This window comes from Pseudophryne corroboree, chromosome 1 (assembly GCF_028390025.1).
Source record: "Pseudophryne corroboree isolate aPseCor3 chromosome 1, aPseCor3.hap2, whole genome shotgun sequence".
In the NCBI taxonomy this organism is placed as follows: domain Eukaryota; kingdom Metazoa; phylum Chordata; class Amphibia; order Anura; family Myobatrachidae; genus Pseudophryne; species Pseudophryne corroboree.
The window spans coordinates 434054821-434066270 of NC_086444.1; positions in this window are offsets into that span (position 1 = coordinate 434054821).

An 11450-nucleotide genomic window follows, 5' to 3' on the forward strand; every position below is an offset into this window, starting at 1 on the left:
TGATACTATCATTCTTCTTCTCTGGTATTCCATGATTGATTCCTGTGTATGACTCCTTCTGACCCCTGCTATGCAACGTCCAGATTACCGGCATTGCAAAACTGGGAGCGGGACTACAATGGTGCAATTTGCTGCAAATTGCATCATCGCCCCTCCCACTTTTCCTCTCATTGTGGATGGGTGCAGGAGGCTGCGGGAGTAACCGGGGGTTTCCACCAAGCTACGGGAGACTTGCCTCCTTTTCCGGGTATACTGTATGTATATATATATATATATATATATATACACACACACACACACACATATATATATACACACACACACACATATATATATATATATACACACACACACATATATATATATATATATATATACATACATACACACACACACACACACACACATATATATATGTAACAACGTGTTACACATGTGTAACACAGTAAAACAATAGTGTAAGTCAGAAAATATATATGTATAGTGAATTTAGATAACACTCCTTATTTTGTGTATGAGTGGAAGTTTTTTGTTCAATCAAGTATGCGCTGGTAGCCACATGCAGCAAATGAGTGTGGATCTTTGGAGTAATACAGATCACACCACCAGGGAGAGGACGTAGACACAAGCAAGAATCGCATTTACCTCTTGGGAATTGAGACAAACTACAGTGAATTTGTGACTCCAAGGCGGACTGACAAGACAATTCTGGGACATATTCTGTATATATACCAGAGGGTGCGTGCATTTGCAAGTATTGGAACTTTGTAAAAAAATATAGACGCGCCTACAAGTTTGGGATTTCTTTAAAACACCCTGTGGATAAAACAAACAATGATGAGTAGTACTGCTACTTATCTGGTATGTTTATCTTCGGTCATATGACCACCATAATAGTCAGGGGCTAGATGTATGATAGTGTCTTTATCGTTCCTTCAAAGTTGGGTGCCGCTTCACCGTAATATTGTGGTGAAATGGGCACTCGTATCGGCCAAATGTATTAACATGCTTAGAGCCGTTAAGGGAGTGCGTTATTTCACCTTACCAGTGAAACGCCTCCTCCCTCTACAGCTCTCCTTATCGGCACCCACAGCATTACTGCGCATGCGCCGCCTTCACTTACAGCGAGTACATCGCTGTCTCTCCTCCGGCCAGCTCACTGGGTATGCGCAAGATTTTGTTATTATTGCGAGATCTCACATGCAGCTTGGAGTCGGCAGCCGCTGCTTCCAGGGACAGCACTGTGCCTGTCTTGTAGTGTATGGGTAGCAACACCTGCAGATGTTGAAATCGATAGCAATCCGATATGCGGGGGCAATGTATGAACAGTCCGACACCTGCAGCTATCTTACAGATAGCAGCACCAATATGGACAGGGACCCTGTCACTTAGCACACTTCCCTGAATTCTTACATGTGGGAGAAGCGGTATCAGCGTACATAACTGCGCTAATACTGCTTCTCCCCCATATTGAGCCTTCTTACATCTACCCCAGGGTATCCTGTATAATGAAAGCTAATGCAGCTCCTCACCTATATGGTGCTCCAGCAACCACTAGATGTCGCCCGACAGAGCAACACACACATACACAGGATGTAGTTATGTGATAGGCGGTCAGGAGACCACTTATCATAGGTCTTTTGGATAATTCGAGCTGTCCAAAATAAAGCCAACCTTCAGTGGAATCCATTCACTGTTTTTGAACAAGCTATATTACAGAATTTCCTAAATCCAACCCTTAAACATTTCTAACTGCTCCTGGTTTCAGGATAACATTTTTTCATAGACTTCTGTAGTATTAAATCCTGCCAACAAGGAACACTTGTAGCTGATTAAGACCCGATGGTAAAATAGAGGATGCTGGGGTCACATCAAGAACCATATGGTATAGCCGGGATTCGCAGGAGACATGGGCACTTTAAGACTTTGAATGGGTGTGAACTGGCTCCTCCCTCTATGCCCCTCCTCCAGACTCCAGTTATAGGAACTATGCCCAGGGAGACGGACATTTCGAGGAAAGGATTTATTGTTAAACCACGGTGAGCATCTTACCAGCTCACACCTCAAGCATGCCGCAGAACGTGGCATTCAACAGAATACAAGCCAACGGCATGAACAATTGCTGCACCAGGCTGACAAGAAACGTAACACAACATGTGTGTATCCACAAATAATTACTGCAGATACAGTACGCACTGGGACGGCGCCCACCATCCTCTACGGACTAAGAGAAAAGGATTTACCGGTAGGTATTAAAATCCTATTTTCTCGTACGTCCTAGAGGATGCTGGGGTCACATCAAGAACCATGGGGTTATACCAAAGCTCTAGAATGGGCAGGAGAGTGCGGATGACTCTGCAGTACCGAATGACCAAACGTGAGGTCAACCTCGCCCAAGGTATTAAAACTATAAAACTTAGCCAAATTGTTTGCTAAATAGCTGCTCGGCAAAGTTGCAATGCCGAGACTCCCCGGTCAACCACCCCGGACGAGCCCACCTTTCTAGTAGAATGGGCCTTCACCTATTTCGGTAACGGCAATCCTGCTGTGAGATGAGCATGCTGAAACGTACCACAGATCCAGCGCGCAACGGTCTGCTTGGAAGCAGGACACCCAAAGTTGTTGGGAGCAAACAGGACAAACAGAGCCTGTGTTCCTAAACGGAGCTGTCCTGGCGACATAAATTTTCAAAACTCTAACCCCATGCAGAGACTTAGACTCGGCGATGGCGTCGGTAGCCACAGGCACCACAATAGGTTGGTACATGTGGAAAGAAGAAACCACCTTCGTGTGAGACCAGGCCGCTAACTCAGACACTCGCCTTGCGTATGCCAAGGCCAACCTGACGACCACTTTCCAAGTGAGGAATTTCACTCCTCCTTACTTAAAGGTTCAAACCAATGTGATTGAAGGAACTGCAACACCCCATTAAGATCCCATGGTGCCACTGGGGCACAAATGGAGGTTGGATGTGCAACACGCCCTTCACGACAGTCAACTTCTGGAAGGGAGTCCAATTTATTCTGAAAGAAACCCGCTAAGGCCGATTTTAATTGACCCCAAGTTTAGGCCCGCATCCACACCTGCTTGTAGAAAATGGAGAAAAACGTCCTAGCTGAAAACTCTGCCGTAGGAGTCTTCTTGGATTCACACCAAGAAACTTATTTTCTCCAAATACGGTAGTAATGTTTAGACGTTACCCCTTTTCTAGCCCGAATAAGTGTGGAGAACTAATTCCGTGGGAATACCCTTACGGACCAGGATTTGGCGGTCAACCGCCATGTCGTCAAACGTAGCCGCGGTAAGTCCTAATACACGCACGGCCCCTGCTGCAACAGGTCCTCGCGCAAAGGAAAAAAACAGGGATCTCCTATGAGTAATTCCTGAGATCTGGATACCAAGCTCTCCTTGGCCAGTCTGGGACCATGAGGCTCGCTCGAATTTCCTTTTTATGATCCCAGAACTTTTGGAACGAGAGAAAATGTAGGGAATACATATACCGACTGAAAACACCCACGGTGTCACCAGTGCATTCACTGTTCCTGTTTGAGGGTCCCTTGACCTGGAATTCTGAAGCTTCTTGTTGAGACAAGATGCCATCATTCCTACTTGAGGAAATCCCAACGACATGTCATCTCTTCGAAGACTACTTGGAGGAGGTCTCCCCTCTCCTGGATGGAGATCGGGTCTGCTGAGGAAGTCTGCTTCCCAGTTGTCCACTCTTGGAACGAACATCGCTGACATAGCGCTTGTATGTTTTACTGCCCAGCGGAAAATCCATGTAGTTTCTGCCATTGCTGTTCTGCTTTTCGTTTGTAGAAAACCGTTGTAAACGGCCCTTAACTCTAGACTGTTTATGTGGTGACAAGTTTTCTAACATGACCATCTTCCTTGGAAGTTTTCCCCCTGTGTGACTGCCCCCCCACCTCGGAGGCTTGCATCCGTGGTCGCTAGGATCCAGTCCTGGATCTCGAACTTGCGCCCCTCTAGGAGGTGAGAACTGCGCAGCCACCACAGGAGTGAGATTCTGGTCTTGGAGGATTATCCTCTGGTGTATGTGTAGGTGGGAACCAGACCACTTGTCCAACAGGTCTCACTGGAACACCCTGGCATGGAACCTGCCAAACTGAGTGGCCTCGTAGGCTGCAACTATCTTTTCCAGCAACCGAATGTATTGATGAATTGACACTCTTGCTGGTCTCGGAATTTCTTTGACCAGACTCTGGATCTCCAGAGCCTTTTCCATGGGAAGAAAAAACTCTCTGTAGTTCTGTGTCTAGTATTATTCCCAAAACCGACAACCGCTTCAAATTCAGGAGCCAACCATGTTGTTGAAGAACTGTCAGGGAGAGTGCAATGTTTTGCACCAACTGGTTTGACCTCGCCGTTATCAGGAGGCCGTCCCAGTACGGGATAATTGTGACTCCTTACTAGCGACGGAGAACCATCATTACCGCGATCACCCAGGTGAAAATCCTTGGAGCGTGGACAGACCAAACGGCAACGTCTGAAATTGGTAATGACAACCCTGAATTGCAAACCTCAGGTAAGCCTAATGCGGAGGAAAATGTAATTAGGCCTCCTTTATGTCTACTGAGACCATGAAAAAAAACTCCTTTTTCCAGATTGGAAATCACTGCCCTGAGAGATTCCATCTTGGATTTGAATTTCTTTAAGTAGAAATTGAGGGATTTCAGATTTAGGATTGGTCTGACCGAGCCGTCTGGCTTCGGGACCACAAAGAGGCTTGAATATAAGCCTTCTCCCTGTTGTGACAGGGGAAACCAGGCCAATGACCTGACCCTGATACAACCCTTGTATTGAGTCACATACTACCTCCCCGTCCGGAGGAGAATCGGTAATTTGAAAAATTGGTGAGGGGAAACGTCTGGAAACTCCAGTATGTACCCTTGGAACACTATTCGTAAAAACCACCGGGTCCAGGTCCGTTCCAGGACTGACTGAAGAGTTTTAGACGTGGCTCCACCGGTGTGGCTCCCGCAAGAGAGTCCCAGCGTCATGCGGTGAATGTGGCAGAAAACAGAGGATGATTTCTTCTCCTGTGATCTTGTAGAGGTTGCGGACTTCTCCCCTTTTCTCTTTCCTCTACATGCAAAGAAAGGGGAATCTGTATCTATTGGGCCGAAATTACTGCATCCGACAATGATGTGTCATCATCCGTTGTGAGGGAACATAGGGCAAGAAGGTAGACTTACCAGCAGCAGCTGTCGAGATCAAATTAACTAGGCCGTCACCAAACCAGGCTTCACCTTCATAGGGAAGAGACTCCATTTCTTCTCGGAGTCAGCATTAGCATTGCATTGGTGAATCCACAACGCCCTCCTAGCCGAGACCGCCATGGAATTGGCCCGTGAACCCAAGAGTCCTATATCCCTTGCAGTCGCACGAAATTATGCTGCAGTGTCCTTGATATGACCCAACGTAAGGAGTATCCCACCTCTCCCCAGGGTATTTACATCGGATGACAAGGTACCCGGCCATTTTTGAATACTACTACTCCCCCATGCGCATGTAATGGCAGGTCCACTAACGTACGCGTGGACACATAACTAGAATATAACGTAGCTTCCTGCATACGATCCGCTGGATTTGTGACAGGGCCCCGTGCAGGACAGAGGGTGACTCCCACTTTATTCTGTCAACGGCGGGAAAAGAATAAACAATCAGAATCCTCTTGGGGATTTGAAACCATCTTGTCAGGGCTGACCCAGACTTTCTCACACAGAGCGCTCAGCACATGAGAAGGAGGAATGATACCTCAGCTTTCATTATAAATTTATATATACACACACACACACACACACACACACACACACATAGAGTCCTCAGTGACGTCCTTAATGTGCACTATTCATGTCCCGAATGCTCTTTTTTTTTTTTTTTTTAGTGGATCTAATCAGGAAACATTATGGTCGACATAGGAAACAGTATCCGTGTCGATATCAGGGAGTAGTAACTGGGCAAAATAACCTTTTTGCGACCAGAGGGATCTGACGGAAATATAGCTATGAACATGTCATCCTCCATAGATATTTCTACGTCTGTGTTTGGGACACAGATTTATGCAACCTTAATATATATATATATATATATATATATATACCCTTTCTGATATGCATCACATTATCATGCAAATTTTTTTACCCAGTCAGATATTGGTGGTGCCTACATGGCCACCCACACACGTCTGTGTGCCTAATATAGTTTTCTCTTGGGAAAAACATTCAGCCACCGACGTGTCGACACACATGTACCAAGTACCATCAGGAGCCGGCGGTGCCGACAGGGTCACTCCCACAGCCGTTTGTGGGAAGAGCACTCAGCCTCAGACATGCCGACACACGTGTACCAAACACCCACCGACACACCGGGCATATAGGGAACAGACCCACAGTAAAGTCTGTCAGAGAGACACAGAGGAAGTTTGCCAGCCCACAACCCAGCGCCTAATCACCGGTTCTGAAACACTAAGGAATGCCCCAGACCTGCAGCGCTTTTATATTAAATATATATATTGCACCAATATTTCTGTGCCCCCCCCCCCCCCCCCATTTTGCACCGATATTTATTCAGAAGTGTGAGGAAGGACCAGTGTGTCTGCAGCCTGTGCAGAGAAAATGGCGCTGAGCTGTGTGAGCTGAGAGGACTAAGCTCCGCCCCCTCAATGGCGCGCTTCAGTCCCGCTTTTTTCAACTAAATATTTATACTGGCGGGGGTTAGGACAGTGCCTCGGCACCTATGTCCCCTCTTGCCAGTCTTATTTTGAGGTTTATATGCTGCCCAGGGAGCCCCCCCGCGCCCTGCACCCTGTAGTGCTGCTGTGTGTGGGAGCATGGCGCGCAGCGTGCGATCGCTGTGCGGTACCTCATAAGCCGTCACTGAAGTCTTCTTTTCTTCTTCTACTCACCTGTCTTCTGACTTCTGGCTCTGCAAGGGGGGTGATGGCCGGCTCTGGGAACGAGCATCTAGGCGTACCTAGCGATCAGACCCTCAGGAGCTAATGGTGTCCTGTAGCCAAGAAGCAAAGCCTTTAAACTCACTAGAAGTAGGTCTAAACTTCTCTCCCCTAAGTCCCACGAAGCCGGGAGACTGTTGCCAGCAGTTCTCCCTGAAAATAAAAAACCTAACAAAAGTCTTTTCCCGAGAAACTCTGTAGAGCTCCTCAGAGTGCATCCAGTCTGCCTGGGCACAGATTCTAAACTGGAGTCTGGAGGAGGGGCATAGAAGGAGGAGCCATTTCACACCCATTCAAAGTCTTAAAGTGCCCATGTCTCCTGCGGATCCCGTCTATACCCCATGGTTCTTGATGTGACCCCAGCATCCTCTAGGACGTATGAGAAATTGCCCATAGCAACCACTCCGCTTATACTTATAATTTTATAGAATGCATTTTATGGTTCACTTCTCCACACTTTTCACTGCTTCATGAATAGACCCCTAAGTGTTTATTTGGACGCACTACTAATTCTTTGGACATACAGTAGTGTACTTTCATACAAATCCATTTGCTTGAAAAATGTACAAGTGTGGATTCTAACCCGGAAATAGCAATATTTCTCTTATGTCCTAGAGGATGCTGGGGTCCACATTAGTACCATGAGGTACAGATGGGTCCACTAGGAGCCACTGGCACTTTAGGAGTTTGAGAGTGTGGGCTGGCTCCTCCCTCTATGCCCCACCTACCAGACTCGGTTTAGAAAATGTGCCCGGAGGAGTTTTTTTTTTTTCTAAGAGTTAGTTAGGCACAGGGAGGCTGCTGGCAACAACCTCCCTGCTTCGTGGGACTTGGGGGGGGGGGGGGGGGTGGAGTAGTGCCACTATCTCCGCTGACAGGACACTGAGCTCCTGAGGGTGATGATCGTTAGCCACCCCAGGTGACCGCTCACTCCCGCAGCATGCCCCCACCCCCTAACAGACCCAGAAAATTCCGGTGGCGAGTGAGTCACCGGCCCCCCTGACGAGCGGGGAGCCGGTGTGAAGATGGCGGCAACAGGGTGGGAGCGCGGTATTAACTGCGCTCCGGAGGCTCAGCGGTACACTGTGTGGCGCCCTGAGCCAGCGCCTATGCCCTACACTGGTCACTCACGCTTTCAGGGACCTCGGTAATGCTGCCAGCACAATACCTCAGGCCAGTATAAAGAAGTGAAGAGTGGGAAGCAGCACAATGTTGAGAGAGCGGAGCTTCTCCTCAGAGCGGACCCAGCAGCTCACCAGCGCCATTTTCCTGCCTGCAGATCCACTCGTGACGCTGACAGGGAAAGCTGTCCCTCCACGCAACTCCAGCCATCCTGTGCGGTACCAGGGGGTTGTAGAAGGTGGGGGAGGCTGTGTAATTACTGTGTAGTCTATTAAGGTACACAGTCAGCGCCAGGTAGTTATATTTTATATATATATATATATATATATATATATATATCTACCTTTGGAAGCGCTGTGTGTGTGCTGGCTCCAAGCTGTGTTTCTCTGTGGCATACTTGGGGGGGGGGGGGGGTGTGTGTTTCTAACAAAGCCATGTCCAGGGACTCTGTGTCTTATGCTGCAGAGGACATTTCCTCTCAGGAAGAATCCATTCCATGTACACAGAAATTTAATGTTTTGTCTCAGATCCCTATTACTGAGCCTGAGTGGATGACCTCTATTAAGGGAATGATCTCTCAGATCTCTACTAGGGTAGCTCATACTGAGACTGAAACTCAGGTATTAAAGAAGTCTATGGCAGTTTGGTCAGGTTCTGTCCCTATTCCTTCAAAATCGCCTAGCATATACCCACAAAAATGTGCACTTGCCCAGATTATGCAAGATGACACGGATGCCAACTCCCACTACACTCAAATCCATATGCACTGCTTCAGGGGTGGCGTTGCGGCCCACTATTGCCTGTGCATGGATTTCTAAAGCTATAGTTGTCACAACTGAGGGCCTGAGCTGACGGGAGGCAGCCTCAGTTGTAGGGGCTGAGATGTACCGAAACCTGGGAGGTTGTATCAGACCCCTGGACATGTAAGTAACATGAATAATAACTGCCCGAAGGCGTGACCACGACAACTTGGATAAAAGTCAATGATGTTTATTATGACAACTCCGCAACACAGCAGCAGTAAAAGAAAACGTAAAAGTCAGCAAATAATAAATACAGTTCCTGGGTACTACAGGATGGCAGGAGCCACAGGGCACTGGTAGTGTGAGATAGTTCTTATGATCTTCTAGATGGAAAGTCCTTACCAGGCCCGACTGTAGCAATGGAGATAACCCAGGATTGTGCCAGCTGATGTTCCAGGAAAAGCTGGGTTGCTGAAGGTAAAACAGCTGCTGTGGATACTGGCTGGAACCAGTTAAATAATAGATGAACTTGGGAGCGATGAAATATGAACTGAAATGTAGAACTTGAGAGCGGAGAAATAATAATACCGGTGGAGAGTGGTAAAGTGTAGAAAGGACACCGGGCCTTTAAGGGAAGCTGTACTCTGCTGGAAGCTGAGCTGGAAGCAGGTAATGCTGTAGCTGGAAACAGATGAATCCACAATGGATTGGAGAGTCAGGCTACACCGCAGGTGGAATGCTGGTGCGGGTCTCTATGGTGGAAGTCTTGAGACAGGAGCTGGAACCTGGAAGACAATCACAGGAGAGAGACAAACAGGAACTAGGTTTGACAACCAAAGCACTGACGCCTTCCTTGCTCAGGCACAGTGTATTTATACCTGCAGCAAGGAAGGGATTGGCTAGGCAATTATGCAGATTAACAATACTGACAACAGATTGGAGGAAATGATCAGCTGACAGAATCCAAGATGGCTGCGCCCATGCAGACACTTGGAGGGAAGTTTGGTTTGTAATCCATGTGGTAATGAAAACAGTAATGGCGGCGCCGGCCACTGGAGACAGGAGACGCCAGGCTGACAAGTGCACATCCAACCACGCGGACACAGCGGAGGCCGCGGCTGACGTAATCGCCACTCTGACACTCTGCATGAGACGCCATGCCCGATGTAATAAGGCGTTACTGTGACAGCGTCTCAGAGAGACAGGAGAGGATGCAGGAATGTGAACATTAGGATAACAGATGGGATCCGGTCCTGGAGCGCTGAGCCAGCCTTAGGAGGCATCTGGTGGGTAAGAAATGGCGTCCAGATACCCGGATCGTGACAGCACCCCCCCCTTTAGGAGTGGCCCCAGGACACTTCTTTGGCTTTTGAGGAAACTTGGAATGGAATCTCCGGACCAAGGCAGGAGCATGGACATCAGAAGCATTGGTCCATGAACGTTCCTCAGGACCATAACCCTTCCAGTCAATAAGATATTGTAGTTGACCGTAACGGTGACGTGAGTCCAGGATCTTGGCCACTTCATACTCAACGCCTCGTTGAGTTTGGACTTTCGGAGTTGGAGGAAGTGAGGAATTAAACCGATTCAAGATCAGCGGTTTCAACAGGGAAACATGGAATGTCCTGGGTATTTTTAAGAAGGGAGGCAACTGGAGTCTGTAAGCAACAGGATTGATGACTTGTTCAATCTTGAAAGGACCGATATAGCGAGGTGCAAACTTCATACTGGGAACTCTTAACCTCAAATTCTTCGTGGATAACCATACCCGATCACCCACCTTGAGAGCAGGAACTGCTCGACGCTTCTTATCCGCAAACTTCTTGTACCTGAACGATGCCTTGAGCAGAGCTGATCGTACGCTCTTCCAGATATTGGCAAACTGATGCAAGGTGATATCCACTGCGGGAACAGAAGTTGCTGGAAGCGGTTGGAACTCAGGAACTTTAGGGTGGAATCCAAAGTTAGTGAAGAATGGTGTTGAAGCAGATGAAGAATGATACTGGTTGTTATGACAGAACTCGGCCCAGGGAAGTAATTGAACCCAGTCATCTTGAGAGGAGGACACATAGATGCGGAGGAAGGCCTCCAAGTCCTGATTCACCCTCTCGGTTTGACCATTGGTCTGAGGATGGTAAGCCGTGGAAAACTTTAGCTTGACTTGGAGGACTTGACATAAACTTCGCCAGAATTTGGCTGTGAATTGAACTCCTCGATCTGAGATAATTTCTTCAGGAAGACCGTGGAGTCGGAAGATCTCTTGTATGAATACTTGAGCCAACTTGGAAGCTGACGGAAGACCGGTGAGAGGAATGAAGTGTGCCATCTTGGTGAACCGGTCAACTACCACCCAGATGGTATTGAACTTGTTGCACATGGGTAAGTCTGTAATGAAATCCATCGACAAGTGGGTCCATGGTCGACGGGGAACGGATAGTGGAACCAGTTGCCCCGCAGGCGACTGGCGGGATACTTTATGTTGGGCACACTTTGGGCAAGATGCAATAAACTCCAAGACGTCCTTTTTCAGAGTTGGCCACCAATAGGACCTAGAGATAAACTCCAGGGTTTTTTGGATACCTGTATGTCCGGCAAAACGGGAAGCATGG